The sequence below is a fragment of the Tupaia chinensis genome, unplaced genomic scaffold (assembly GCF_000334495.1).
Source record: "Tupaia chinensis unplaced genomic scaffold, TupChi_1.0 Scaffold139602_1, whole genome shotgun sequence".
NCBI classification, from domain to species: domain Eukaryota; kingdom Metazoa; phylum Chordata; class Mammalia; order Scandentia; family Tupaiidae; genus Tupaia; species Tupaia belangeri.
The window spans coordinates 878987-894449 of NW_006199485.1; positions in this window are offsets into that span (position 1 = coordinate 878987).

A 15463-nucleotide genomic window follows, 5' to 3' on the forward strand; every position below is an offset into this window, starting at 1 on the left:
ACCAGGTAGAAATGTAGACGGTCCTTCCTCCAGCCTTCCTTTTCAAGAGCCGGTGTTTCTAAATCCAGACCCAGAGGGCTATGCCAGTAGCACCCCACCTTGTCTCGGGATCCCTGGGTGTGCTTTCTTTCACGTCCGCTGGGCAGGCCCTGGGGACATCCAGCCTCCCTCTTCGCCTAGGGTACTTGACTATGAATGATCCCTGGGCACACTTCCCCCACCCTGTCCCTGGAGGCATTTCCAGAGTTGTTTTATGAGCGAGGCTGGGGAAATCTATTAATGAGAGTGGTAATTGTTACCTTTGGGCACCGAAGGCTGATTTACAACAGTTAATGCCTCAGATTCCAAAGGCATAAATTTCAGCTTTTCCACCATTTTGTCTGGACCAAAACAAAGCACAAGGAGATTTCCTATCCAGGGCTACAGATGTTTGGCCACATAGATCATTTTCCTAAGGCAGGGAAGGGAGGGTGGAAGCCGTTTCATTTAATTGACGATACAGCCCCGCCGATGCTCCTTAAGCCATATGCATCTAGACTGGCCCAGAAGCATCTGGAAGATGTCGGTGTCTATTTCCTAAGAGGAAGGAATAGAGCACAGGCAGTGAGACTGGGCACAAGGCAGCTTCTGCCCGCTCCGAACTCTGTCTTAATCGGATCGAGCATCTTAGTCAAGGAAGCGACGGATTCCAAAGCAGTCCCTTCATGTGGTCTCAGGGGCTTGCTGCAGACCTAGGAGGGACATTCGGGTACCTTCTTGAAGTCATTGGGCAAAAAAGGCTTTGAAGAGCATACTGAGGTTACCTTGTCTGGAGGGCGAATGGGGGTCTGCAGAGGCCAGGAGACTGACCATTTTCCTTCCAAATGGGGATCTGAGGGAGTTGGAAACTCAGAAAAGAATTCCATTTTTGGGATTCATCCAGTTAGAGTTTCCAGAAACTCCTATAACGGCTATAAAGACACAGTAATTTATTCCCAAAAGAAAAGAGGAAAAACAGCTACATCATTTCCTAAGACACAAGCAGAAAAACACAACTTCCACTGTCCTCCACCTCCTTGCCCACCGTGAGAACTCCCCTCCCACCTTGGTTCACAGAGGCCCCCATCTCAGGGCAGTAGATGGCCTTGGCATTATGGTCAAGGTCTCCAGCACCACACACAGGTATACGCTGGCCCCCAACCCTCTCTTCCAGTTGCCCCATCAGAGACCCAAGGCTGGGCATAAAGTAACACAGCCCAAGCGCTGCATCTAGTTTCATTACAATTCCAACGAGCCCCTGGGATTCCAATCATTCAACAAATATTTGCTGCGTGTCTGTGGCGTGTAAGGCACAGTACAAACTAGCCTCAAGGAATTTCGGGCCAATTCTTAGGCCAGTTTCAAGCTTGAGACTAGAAACAGCTGATTGCTCTCTCAAATAATGCTTCACGATGTCCAAAGCCAGATCACATTTGATCATCCTAGCAGCCCAATAAAGTATGTATCCTCATCTCTACTTTATACAGGGAGACTATAATGATCAGAGAAGAAAAATGACTTGCCGGGACCAGCAGTTGGCATAATGGCTATGTTGTTGGAATCCCATGTAGTTGACTGCGGTTTGAGTCCCGGACTCAGTGGCTTAAACTTACGCCGGGCACATGTGCGTGTGTGCCCAAGATCCCGAGAGGAGAATGGAGTAGAAGGGGATTGCAGCGTGGCCATTTCCGATTTCTGTCTCTCTGTTTCTGTTTTTCTGGTGAGCACATGTGCCCTATAGAAAAAAAAAAAGAAAGAAAAAAAAAAAAAACTCAAAAGAAAAGAAAAGAAAAGAAAAGAAAAGAAAAGAAAAGAAAAGAAAAGAAAAGAAAAGAAAAGAAAAAAGACTTGTCCAGGCTCCCCAGCAAAGCTAGTACTAGCACCCATGTTTCATGGTCATTAAAAATGACAAAGGGGTCAGTCAGTTAAACTGTCATCCCGGGAGGATGAAGTAGATAGTATTCAACTGCACCTGGACCGTGTCAATTAGGTTCACTCTATTCTTGAAAGGGATCTTTGCAAAAAAAACAAACAAACGAAACTGTATGGAGTTGCATATATGTGTGTGTGATGGAAGGACCCCCTTCCCCTGCCCTGTGGGAACACACTGCAGCTCTGTCGGATTGCATTCTTCATTCTAGCATTGCCCAGAATGTCTGGGCCAGGCAACACGGTAAAGTACTGACCATTTATTTAAAGGCTGGGGATGCTGAGCTCAGAGAAGTGCCAAGGGCCCCCCTAACGGGTCAGAGCAGGCTCTGTGAGCCAGGTCTTGCCATCACTGCCCCGTTCACTGACTAGAATGCTCTTCACTGAGGTAGGAAGAATCAGCTCAGATGAAAACATCCAAATTGCTTCAAAAGTTCTCTTTCTTCCCCTTCTCTCATAGTTTTCCCTCTCTCTGTCTATCCTGAGTGGAAGACCAGAAAGAAGCATCTTGCCCCAGAGCAGCCTCTCCTCACAGAGAGGGAATATTTAAGGACTTCCTTAAAGTGGCACTATGGGAAGAGAAGGGTCTCCTGCTAGAATATCTTGGGCTTCCTCTCCTGGCCCACGCAGGATCCTGAACAGGGACCTCCTGCAGAGGAGGAACCTGGGATAGGGGAGAGAGGCTGGGGGCAAGTTCATGATGTACTCTGCGATCCCTGAATCAGCCTGTCCTGTGGGTGACTAGGAACTTCTCCAAACAAAGGCAACATGACCTTTTTAGCCCTCATGCCCTAAAAGCTCAGATGCAATAAATACAGAGTATGTGTCCACCACACCCATATCCTGCATCCAAGGCAGACCTTGCTAATCAATTACAGTTTTCTTACCCACTGGGGCAGCCAACACTGAGTCAATGGAGTTACCATCCAAGAAGAAATCAATTACTATGTTGACTATGGAAAATCTTGCTTCCTTTAGGGTCTGCCTTCCACCCCTTATTTCAGAGGATTACCTCAACTACTCCCCCTGATTATGATAGGGCTCTCTATCAAGGGGCCACACCTACTTTCTCCAGGAAGGCCAATGGGAGTACTCAATCCCTAGTGTTCGATAGGGAGGACATGTGACCCAAGTTGGCCGATCAGAATCTTTTTCAGGGATTAACATGGGTGAGGGGAAACGAGGGCAGTATCTTTCTGCCTAGGGTGGCTGGCCATGAGGAACCTCGAACCTGGAGCCCCCATTGAGATAGAAGACATACCAAGGAAAACAGAGCAGAGACAAGAGAGAGAAGAAAGAGGCACTGGGCCATAGTTGAAACTCTGGATCTGGTCTACGCCCCCAGTACTCTAGTAACATAGTGCAACAACAGTCAGTAAATGCTGTGGTCCTGGCTGAGGAACCCGGTAACTTCAGCTTTGCCTCTCAGTCTGCCTGGGCTGAAGCAGGCAGGGGCTGGGACTGCTGGGCTGCCCCGTTCATCCTCTCCTACTCTGGGTTCCACAACCTCTAAACGTCCCTCGCAAACTGGTCTCTTCCAGGGCTAGGGCAGGGCTCGCATGGCTCCACTGGACCCTTTTCAATGACTTCATCAACCCCTCCACCCTAGTTGGGCAGCCCCCAGAAACTCCTCAGTGCCTGAGTCTTCTTCACACGCAAAGAGCTGAGAAGTAGGCAAGGAAAAACTAAACCAGGGTGGAGCTGAGTGTTATCTTTAAAGAAATAAAATTCAGGCCTGCAGGTGGGGTAGTGGTTAAGGTGTGGGACTCCCACATGGATGACTATGGTTCAAGTCTCAGATCTGGCAACTTGAAAATCATGCTGAGCACTTACGTGTGCATGCTCGGAATCCCAGAAGGAGAATAGAAAAGAGATTTCTGTGTGGTCATCCCCACCAGAGAGAGATTTCTCACTTTCCCTTTCACTGTCTTTCTCTGACTCTCCAGAAAATACATGCACTTTATGGTAAAAAAAAAAAACTAAAAGAAAAGAAAAAGGAAAAGGAAAAAAAAAGAAAACAAAAAAAGAGAGGAAGAAAGAAAGGAAGGAAAGGAAAAAAGAGAAAGAAAGAAATTCATCATTAGATAGGGGGGGGGAAAGATGGTAAACATAAAGACAGGTAATTCGATGGTGCTGTAGCTTTCGGTACCTGCTGTGGTTGGTCCTGAGCTCAAGGCACCAGTGTGAGAATTGGATGGTGATTAAATCCCGACAGTTTCCTGCCTTTCCAAGATGGCCTGCAAACCAATTTCAGGATGTTGTCACATATCAGGCATCCCCAGGTATCCAAAAGAGCATTTCTCAGTACAATCTTGTTTGAGTGTGGCAGAAAGAGTTAACAGAAAGCATACTGATGAACTGCAAGCATTTCTGAATTCCTTCCCAGAAGAGATGCACACAAACCCATGCTTTGGAAAGAGTACTGCTTTTAATCTAGGTCTTCCTATAGCCAAAAGGAATGAGATCCCCTCTCGTACAAGTGTGAGAGACGATTGGAAATCCACCTCTAAGACCCTGAGTTAGCCAGGGATATAAACACAAATCCTAAAAGGGCAGAAGAGGTATTTATAGGCTCACTTAGCTGCTAATTTTGGTGCACGTCAAGCATGGCTAAATCCAGGTATACAAACAATGTCATAAGACCCTGTCTTTCTCTGTCTCTAAACTTGTGTTTCATTTCTCTTCGCTTCTTTTTCAGACAGGCTCCCCCAGGTGCCTGCTAATAGTTTCAGGCTTACATACCACCAACCTCTAGCAGCAAAAATGTGTCTCATTCCAAACAGCACCAAGAAAAATCCCTGGATTCAGCCTCCTCAGATCGGCTTGTGTCTCTTGCCCCATTCCTGAGCCATCCACCATGCCTGGGGGACAGTGGATTGCTCTGGATTGGGGAGTGATGTCGACCACCACCACCCCAAACCTAATGGATTAGGAATAAAAATGGACAATTTTCTCATCTTCTCCGAGAATGGGGTGGGGGAGGAGCTGTCATTTCCCAAAGAAAACAAAATAGAGCCTAGAGCCTATTTTAAAAATAAATAATAAGGGACCAGAAGATGGTGTAATGGTTACGTCAGCAGACTCCCACATAGTTGACCGTGATTCGAGTCCCGGACCTGGTGGCTTAAAACTCACTCTGGGTGTGTGTGCATCCATGCCCAGGATCCCAAGCGAAGAATGGAAAAGAAAGATATTGAGGCATGGTCATCTCCCCAGGGGGTGATAGATATTGATGCAAGGCCATCTCCCCAGGGGGTAATTTCTCATTTTCTGCCTCTCTGTCTCTCACTGTCTCTCCACCAAGCGCACACACACTATAGCAAACATCTCTCTCAAAAAATAATAAGAAGAAGAATATCATCTACCATGCGCGAGATCTGTGATTAGCAGGGCTTCCTGACCAGCACGCTCCTTTTCACCCTCTACGTGATGTAATGCCCACTGATCCTTTCTGCATCCCTAACACGCGATCTTCCGGGCACCGATACACAGGCACCAAATGGATGCACCTGAACCCAGTCACATTGCTATAAATCCAGACACACACACGCATCCAAAGGTTTACACAGAGGAGGCGGACTTTGCCCCCAAAAGAAATCGAAACTTCTGGAGTCACAGGGTATCTCGGTCCTCTACCAGGAGTCCCCTGACCTCCGAGACAGAATGAACTCCAATGCTCTGCCTTATTTCCCTTCTTGGCAAAAGGAAGAAACCCTATAACCCAACCATCCTCCCCTTTCAACATCAGGCATATTCCAAGAACTTACAGGTCACAACTCACTTCACAGAGTCTTTATTCAGCAGAGGGAGTCACTTGGCCTTCTCAGCTGTCCAAACCTCTGCCTACTCTGAGGTGTCTCCTCTTCAGAGGTTCCAGAGGCAAATCCCCTCCATTCTCAGCTCAGTATGTGCCATCAGTCCACCTGGTTAAAGCCAGGAAGTCAGCCAACATGACAGGAGGAACGGGCATGATGCTTAAGGCTGCACCCAGAGACATATGCTAATTGGTAGAGGGCTAGGCCCTTTCGTGTCACTGCTTTGGGCAAAGCCATGTCTAAATACTTGGCAATTCGGGACAGACAAAATGGCTCCCCCCCACCACCCCCCATACAGAAAAAGTGTACAACTACCCCCTTGCCAGGTTCTAGAAAAGTACCTGCCTTCGGTATCACTGGACAGCTGGGTTGGCTCCATGGCCTGGTGGTTAAGGCAGCCGAATCTATCATGGCCAATCACACAGTTCAAATCCTGGCCCCAGTGGCTCGAAAAACACATAAGATGCATATGCATGTGTGCCCCAAATCCCAACAGGATGGAGAAATGGAGGAGAAGAGATTGCAGCATGACCATGCCCTGCTGAGGGGTGCTTTCTCCCTTTCTGCCTCTTTGTCTCTGTCTCTGTGAGCATGTGCCTCCTGGCGCCATTTTTTCTTTGTTTTTTGTTTTGTTTTTAACTGGGAAGGCCAGAAAAAGAAGGGCAATAAATTCACAGGTGGGCAAGGCAATGAGTCCAAACACCCTTCTGGAAGTGGCAATCTCAGAAAAGGCACTTGGCGGGACCAGTAGATGGTGTAATGGCTAGGTCGCTGGACTCCTATACAGTCAATTGCAGTTCGAGTTCTGGACCTAATGGCTTAAACTCACGCCAAGCGCATGTGCGTGCATGCCCAAGATCCCAAGAGGAGAATGGAGGAGAAGGGATGGCCATGTGGCCATCCCCCGCCCCGGGGGGAGGGGGGTTCGTGATTTCTCACTTTCTGTCTCTCTGTCTCTCTCTGTCTTTCCAGCAAGTGCATGTGCCCTATAGCAAAAGCCTCTAAAAAAAAAAAATAAAATAAAAGAGGGAGAGAAAAAGAAAAAGAAAAAGAAAGAGAGAAAGGAAAGGAAGAGAAAAGAAAAGAAAAGAGAAAAGAAAAGAAAAGAAAAGAAAAGAAAAGAAAAAAGAAAAGAAAAGAAAAAAGAGAAAAGAAAAGAAAAACGAGAAAAGAAAAGAGAAAGAAAAGGCACCTGGCCCAGGAGCGTCCCACCAAACTGTGAGCACTGCAGCCCAGCAGGTCCTTGTGGGATCCTCATGAGAATTCAGGGCTGGCTAACAGGACAGGGCAAAGTAGGGTGTCCTGAAAGCAGGGTGGTCTGAAAGCAGGCAGAACTGCTGGGGAACACCGAAAGAAGGAAGACCCTATGGGGAAAACCTCTGTCACACTGCCCTCAATGACAACTGCCACTCACTAGTGCCCCCCGTGTGCCAGGCTTGCTCTACGACATGACGGTTAGGGCTACCACTGTCTCCCTCCTCCTCCCCATTTCACCAAGAGGAAAACGCAGGTTCGGAGAGGTCCTGGACGTGCTCCAGGGCACACAGCTAGTTGGCAGCAGATGCCGAGCGTGGTGAGGGCGGTGCCATCCGCTGCACAGGCTGCCTTTCCAAAAGGCTTCTCTCCCGGTTACCTTGGCGTTAGCTGTCTCCGAGGACCGGACCATTATTTGTGACCTGGGATTGCTAAGGGCCTCAAAGGTTAGAAGTTCTGCTCTTTTAATTACACATCCACCTGACAAAAGTCACCTTAATGAGGAAGGTTCTCCTAAAGGAAACGCAGCCAGCAGGATTGGGCCACATTGTCCAACCGGGTGAGTTTTTTTCTGGGCAATCAGCCTTCCAGACTTTCTCCTGCATCTCTTCCTTCCTTCTCCCCAGCTCAGCTCTTTGTCCCTGACCCCTGGACAACCCAATGTCTCCCAGCTGCACCCTGCAGCTGCCACGCCCAGTCCACAGTCTGTCCTCCACTTCCGCAGTAGGCCACGGGGCCGCCTCTGTGCTCCACTGCCCACAGCAATGACAGACGCCCTCAGCCTGGCATGCAGGGCCAGCGCAGTGCAGCCCAGCTTTCTGTTCCACCCCACTTCCCTCTGCTATGCAATAGTGCTCCCACTCGGCCTCACTGCCTCCTGAACACCCAGTACATCGGGCCTTGCCTGAAGCATGCACTAACAGTGAGGCCTAGAAAGAGGGCCGTGGGCAGCAACTTTCTGCACACAGGGCGCACTCCCTCCTAGCTGTCATCGGTCTTCAGAACGTCTCACCTCAGAGGACAGCACAGACTTGGCTACTTTGGGGGGTGTCCAAGAGGTTGAGGAGGCAGTCCTGAAGCACAAAGGGAAACAGAGGCACAGGTGGAGCAACTTCCTGAGTCTGTCCTGATATGAATGTGCTGGGGTAAAAATAAGCTTTAGGGGTGATGTCCCCATACCTAAGAAGAGACGTTCAGTGAGATCGTCCACTTCCCCCTCTTCTCCATCCCTCTCAGAGTTCGTGCTTCTGAGATTACTCACCACGCCAGTCAGGAATAGCACCTCCTAACATTCCCAAAGCAGCTTGGGAGTCAGTCAAAGGCCCTCCCTGCCAGTGTCACAGCAAAGATGAGAAGGCAATGACTGTAACTGGCATCAGCATGAAGCAATGAGGCTCCACCCAGAGCCCAAGAGGACCCACCTGGGATCATCCAGGAGGAGCTGATTTGCACACGCCCCTCCAAGCTTCCTGAGGTTGCTGTGAGCGCCTGGAAGGACCTGGCCCACTGGCTCCCAGCCCCTGGGGAAGCCAAAGGTGCTGCCTGCTGGCTCTTTCCTCAGCTGTGCAGGGCATAGCTGAGTGGTAGTATCCAGACAAGAGAAAGGAAACCCCTGTGTTACCGGGCCAGGGGAATGCAGAGGAGTGGTAGCACAGGATCACCCCCTCAGGTGCCCGAGGAGCCAGACTGGAGTCACACAACACCTGCAAGCACTTACATGAGTTATTCTTGGCCCATGGCCACCTCCCCAGAAAGCATGCCCTTCACACCTATGCCCTTCCAGCCAAATCAGCTCCCCTGGCACCAATGCTAGCCTCTTGTGCCCTTCAGGCAGTGCCCTCAACCACACCTCTGCCTCCTCCAACTCCAGAGCCACTCTGTCCCTTTCCTCACCTACTTGAAGCCTCTCTTCAGCTGACAAGGCCTGCTGCAAGCCCAGCTCCTCTGTGGAGCCCACCGTCCTATCCCACCTCTCCCCAAGAGCTCTTCTTTGCCCAAATACCTATCATGACAGCTGATGCTGAAGCTGTCGGAAAAATGCTCCTTCCCTATGGAGAAACTCTCATCTGGGTATAAAAGACATGCATAAGCTTTGTTTATGACTATGAAAAATAGAAAATGACCTACATATGCCTCAGTAGGGAACTGCTCTATGAAATGGGAGTATTCACGCAGTGGAATACTATATGGCAGTTGAAAGAAATTAATCAGGTATATACGGCATATGGGATGGTAATTGATATAAAACACACATAAGGCAAGGCTATGTAAGTGGATATATTAGTAAATTTACATACAAGCGTGGTTTAAGGGTCGAGATGAATACCCACAGAAATGTAACTGGGCTTCCCTCTGCAGAGGTCACAACAGGAGCAGGCCAGGGCGTGAAGGGTCAACAGATTTTAGGTTGCTCTTTTAATGCTCTCACTTTTTAAAAGGGACATGCATTTATTGAGCAACCAATCATTTTTTTAAATATTGTCTGGAGACTCCCATCTCTCACTTCAACCAGAAAAACTGCGTTTAGATTTTACTTGTCTTACCCCTCATTGGGGGGCAGGGCGGGGGTGGGGAGAGGAGTTCAAAGTTGCACTGATTTTAATTTTTTTTTTAAGGTTTTTGCTTTAGAGTGCATGTGCTTGCCAGAAAGACAGAGAGAGACAGGAAATGAGAAATCACCCCCCTCCCAGGAGAATGGCAATGCCACAACCCCTTCTCCTTCATTCTCCTCTCAGGATCTTGGGCACGCATGCACACGCACCCAGCGTGAGTTTAAGCCACCAGGTCCAGGACTCAAACTGCAGTAGACTACATGGGAGTCCAACGACATAGCCATTATGCCAACTGCTGGTCCCTGATTTTTTTTTTTTTTTCAATTTGCTAAATGATGAGTGCTTTCACCCAGCAATCCCTCCTCTTTCATTTCTCCTCTTGGGATTTTGGGCACACATGCACATGCTTGCTATATGTTTTTCAAGCTTCCAAGTCCAGGATTAAAATCACACCGTCGGCCCTGTGGAACCCAGATGCCTTAACCAGCACACCACTGGCAGGCTCCAGGTTGCATTGATTTTTGGAAAAGACTTCCCTGAGCTTTCCTCACTGTTCCTCCTTCTAAGACCCATGCCATTCAATATCTAGCTCATGAGCACCATGGTCCTTCTCCCGCCAGCCTGGAAGCCTACGAGTCAGGGACCAAGCCTCATGCCCTCCTAGTGATGCCCTGCAGTTACCTCATCTCACCTCTCACTGGCAAGGAAGACAGCCTTGCCTCAGGGAAACCCTGCAGAGATGGGAGTGGGTGGCTCTCATCCACAGCCACAGCATTTGCCCTAGCCAGGAGGGGTCAAAAAATAAATAAATACCAGCCCACACCATAGGGAGCCCAAGAGTTGCAGGCTCCACCCCATTGACATGGATGGCCATTAGGCCAGAGCAAAGCCTAAGCAGTAGAGTCTGACAAGCCTGAGCTCAATGGAGGAAGGACCTCGGTAACAACAGCTGGCCAGCCACCAGCTAGGTCATTTCCCTTGAATCCTTTGGCTGGGATGGAGGAATGGAGAGAGAGGTGGGAGGAAATGGAGAGAAGGCTCTGTTGCCTCCCGGCATGAACCCATTAGGCCCAGAATGGAGTCTTATACATACAAGGCCGTCAGTAACTGTGGAGTGATTCAAATTTTACCTATCATAAAAGGAACCTCACCCGGAGAACCTGGCGTTCTTTGATACTGGTCTATAATCACAAAGAGAAGAGAGTACCAAATGTCCATCTGACTGACATTTCTGACATTGCGACCCCATATCCACCCTATTCTCACCACCCCTTCTCCTACTGTGGTTCACGTCAGAGCCCACCATGTTGCTGAGTTGGAAGCCAAAGTCTGTGTACACATGGTCATCATGTCAGCCTCCTCCCCCACCCCAACCTCCTCCATGTTCAACCCTGCTGGGATTTCAAGGCCTGCCACCAGCTGTGTTTTTTGAACACACACCTCAGAGACTTCCAGGTCTCTTGAGGGAGACCACTGTTCAACCACCTTAGAATATAGATCATTAAAATTGTGTACGTGATGATGGGTCACCAGGGAGCCAAAAGATGCTACTATAATTTGGATTTGAACTCTGAAATGGATTATGCAGGATATAGAAGGTGTAAGGAAGATTAACACAACTCCAGAATTAATTATTATTTTTTTTTTAAACTTAGGAAAAGTATTTTCTTTGCAATGTGGGGCTTGTTGGTTAGGGTGAAAAGTTTCCTCTCCACCTACTGGGACCACCAAGAAACAGGGAAGGCAATTAGATGCCTGTGCCAGTGGGTGTTCTGAAAAGAAGTATCAGGAGCCAGAAAGAAAATCTAATTGAGCCTCACCTTTCTTATTGTTTCCTTTTTTTTTTTTTCATTTCCATGGCACATTTTTGGGTCTATGGCACATTTGCTTGTTGAACCATTGAGTGTGAAGCTTACCAATTGCATCCCAACTTTCGTTTGAACCAATGAGTGTGTGAAAATATTTCTTTTCATTTCTCTTTTGGTGCGTGCACCAGACTGTTCCCAATCCAACCTAATCCAGTTTCTCGTATTTTACCAGTGTTGAACCTGAGTCCAAGAGAGGTGATCTACCCAAAGGCTCACAAAAAATTCAACGGCAGGGCCTCTGCTCTTGCTGGAGTCATTACTTTCTACCATATACTCAGAGAGATGGGAAGCTGATTTCCAAACTACCTGTCGCTCCCTTCCATATTTTCCATGAGCAGATGTCTGTTTACAAGCAAAACGCAACAGTCTAAATACTGTTGTCTTTGCCACCATTTTCTCAAGTGTACCAAAGTTGCTCACTTTAAAGCATAGGCTAAAGATAATCCCAAATAATTTTTCATTAAAGAGCATCATTTACAATGTATAATTTTGTAAGTCTAACAGCGATTAGCTACATTAGGGATTTTGGTGACACACGTCACAATTAAGTGTTGTCTGTGTTGAGCCAATTAAGGGTTAACAGGCTGCAAATACCATCTTTGCACATTTTTGCTTAATGAATTCGTAGTGGGAAACTATTCTCATTAGGTTAATTTGTCAACACAATCAAGTTACATCACCATGCTTTTTCTCTGAGCTCACAAACCGAAGTGCCTTTTGTACCAGGGTGCACGTCTTTTGCATTCGATTATAGCTAGTGGAATAAAACACGTTTTCATGAAAAGGAAGGAAGTTGATAGAAGATTTTCAGCTCTTGGTCTTAATTCTCACCTTCTAGACATAGGCATGTTTGTGTCGTTTTATCGAGCTCTCTGGGGCTTTCTGTCTGTATTTCCCTAGTAGGTTGTCATGCCAGAGAGTAAAACACGCATCTGTGTACTTGTAGAGGGAGGGCTTCAGCCCCTAAGTTGGGTGTGATGGCCACAGGGAAAACCAGTCTTCTCCCTGAACTCACTCAGCAAGAGAAAGCTGCTGGAAACTTGAAAATACACCCGGCCTCCCTCCAAAAGACTTCCTCTTCCTTCTAATAAGGTTGCCTATCTTCTTGGCAGAAGAGAAAACATGCACTCTTGCTCTGACACTGTCTACACACTAATTAGTCTATTTAATGGGCGAATAAACAGCCATCATATTGTCAAGCCTCTCCTAGAACAAGAAACTACGTTCTCCACCCAGACATTTGGGTACCACATTGCTATGGTCTTAAATGTATCCGAAGCAAATGTTTGTGTTGTTTTCCGTAGCAAAGAGAGGACAAATAACCCACATGTCCGACTCGTGAGGAACTGCAAGGTAAAGCCATTTCATGAATAGTGTCTTTCAAAATGATGGCAGGACTTGAGACTATATTGATGGATGTGGAAACATGTCTGTAGCGTGACGGTAATTGACAAAAACACATTTCAAAATACTATGTGTGGGAACCAGCAGTTAGCGTAATGGCTATGTCGCTGGACTCCCACGTAGTCGACCACGGTTTGCGTCCCGGACCTGGTGGCTTAAAACTCACGCTGGGCACATGTGCGTGCATGCCCAAGATCCCGAGAGGAGAATGGAGGAGAAGGAATTGTGGTGTGGCCATACTCCCAGGGGGTGATTTCTCACTTTCCGTTTCTCCGTCTCTCTCTATCATTACGCCAACTGCTGGTCTCAATAACATGCATTTTTAATGTGTGTATGTGTTTACATGTAGTAGAAATATTCTAGAACAACAAACTCAACTCTGATAGCAGGGGTTATCTTTCAGAAGTAGGCTTACATGTCATTTTAACTTTCTATTTTCCTGTATTGTCTGATTCTTTATGATGAGTATACACAAGGGGTCTTCAAAAAGTGGTAGAGATGAGTATTATGCAAAACTATGCATGGATTAAAAAAATTTTACACAAAAATAAATTCATACTTTAATTGTATTTTTTCACAAACTTTTTGAAGCCCCCCTCAGATTTCTTTACTGATTGGAACAAAGCTATTTTTATTTGGGAAGGAAATAAGCCCATGAATCTCAGTGACTTGGGAGTCAGTGTGAGCAGAAGAATTCACACACCCTAAGATAATAAGATACTAAGAATAAAGAAAAGAAACAGAACTATAACACCCTTTTTTTCATCTGTGAGATTTATTTTGATGAATGGTCCTCCTACCCAAAATAACAAGTTTGGGTGGAAGGGATTTGATCTGGGCTAGCATCTGGTCTTACTTTATAACAAATTAGACTTCTCAGAAAGAGACCAGTGCACAACAAACTAGAGAAAATGACATGAAGTGAAAAACCCATTTGAAAGGACATCACTCCATTCATTCCACAAGCAGTCAGAGAACCCACCACTGCAGAGCTCCCTGCTTGGGTCTGAGGTCAGGAAGATGGATCTGACAGTCCCTATCCCCAGCTAGTTCTCAGCCTCATCCAAGGGACCCTTAAGCAAAGCGAGAATTTCTGTAAGTGTGGAAGGGGCTCCGTAGGAGCAAGGTTAGCGTGGAGTACCAAGGGAACACGACCTCGATGGGCCCAGCCTAGACTGCTGCAGGAGGAGTGCACAAGTGAGACCAGAAAAACCAAAGCAAAGTTAGCGTGGAGTACCAAGGGAACACGACCTTGATGGGCCCAGCCTAGACTGCTGCAGGAGTGAGACCAGAAAAACCAAAGCTGGCCAAGCAAAGTGTGGGGAAGAGAGACTGGCACACGGTCCTCCCCTAAGGATGTAGCTGCAACATTTCCTACCACAATAGACTTTGCCAGTGCTGTGCTGAACTGAAGCTGGGGCAGTGGCGGGGTCACCGCATACCAAGGGGGGTGGGTGAGGTGACAGAGGACTTTCTTGTGACAACGGATGGAGAGGGCTGAGATACAGGTCGGGCTGTGCCCTCTGTAAGACCTGCCCAGGAAATTGTTCTCTCACGCAAATCCCTGCCCTCAGCCCTTTTGTCTGTGTGCATCTCCCCCTAGTCACAGTAAAGCGCAGGGAAATGCCAGCATCTGGACTTCCCAGTCTGGATTCTGTTTAAACAGGAGGTGGCTGTGCATGGCTAGTGACTACACGGGGCTTCCCTGATCCCCTAAGTGACCCATGGCATGCTGAAGCTGATCTGTGGCCTGTTTTATTCACAGTTCATAAAAGCTGAGCCTGTGCAGACCAGAACCCCCTGAGTTATCAGCATCTGACTGGAAAGCAGTCTCTTCCTGTTGGTCCCAGGAATGCAAAACATAATAATAATCGCTGTGATTTCTTTTCTTTTTTCTTTTTTTCTTTTTTTGTTAGGTTTTTGCCATAGTGCACATGTGCACCAGAGAGAGACGAAGAGAGGGAAAATGAGAAATCACCCCTCCCCCCCAGGGGAGATGGCCATGCCACAATCCCTTCTCCTCCACTCTCCTCCTGGGATTTTGGGCAAACGTGCACATGTGCTCAGAGAGATTTTCAAGCCACCAGGTCCAGGACTCAAATTGTAGTTGGCCATGTGGGAGTCCAGCACCCCAACCACCACACTATCATAAATCTAAAAGTTGCCATTTTATAGGCTAGAAAACTAAAGGTTAAAAAGGTTGGGTCACTTCACCTTCACATGTGCAAGATTTGAACCCAGACCCTCTAACATCAAAACGATGATGCTGCTCCAGCCCATCACTGACCTTCACTCACTCACCCCTCTCCTCTGACAGGTGGCTGTGCCTGAGGAACAGAGGATGCCCTTTTCAGAGTTCACAAAGGTGCCCTGCTCATGCCACGTTGTGTGCCCTCAGGGCTGTGTCTAGCCAGCCAGCACACGCCTTTTCTTATACAAAGGTTTCATTTCAGGTTAATACTGTGTGCATGTGCGAGTTGCTGTCCATTTGGCCACACCGCACTCAGCGTCTACTCTCCACTGTTACCTGTGCTGCTCTGAGTCACTACAAATGGACCCCTTTTTGATGGCTAGGGTGGGCCAATGGGTATCCCATTTGAGGTCCTAAGTCTGCGTCTTCCAC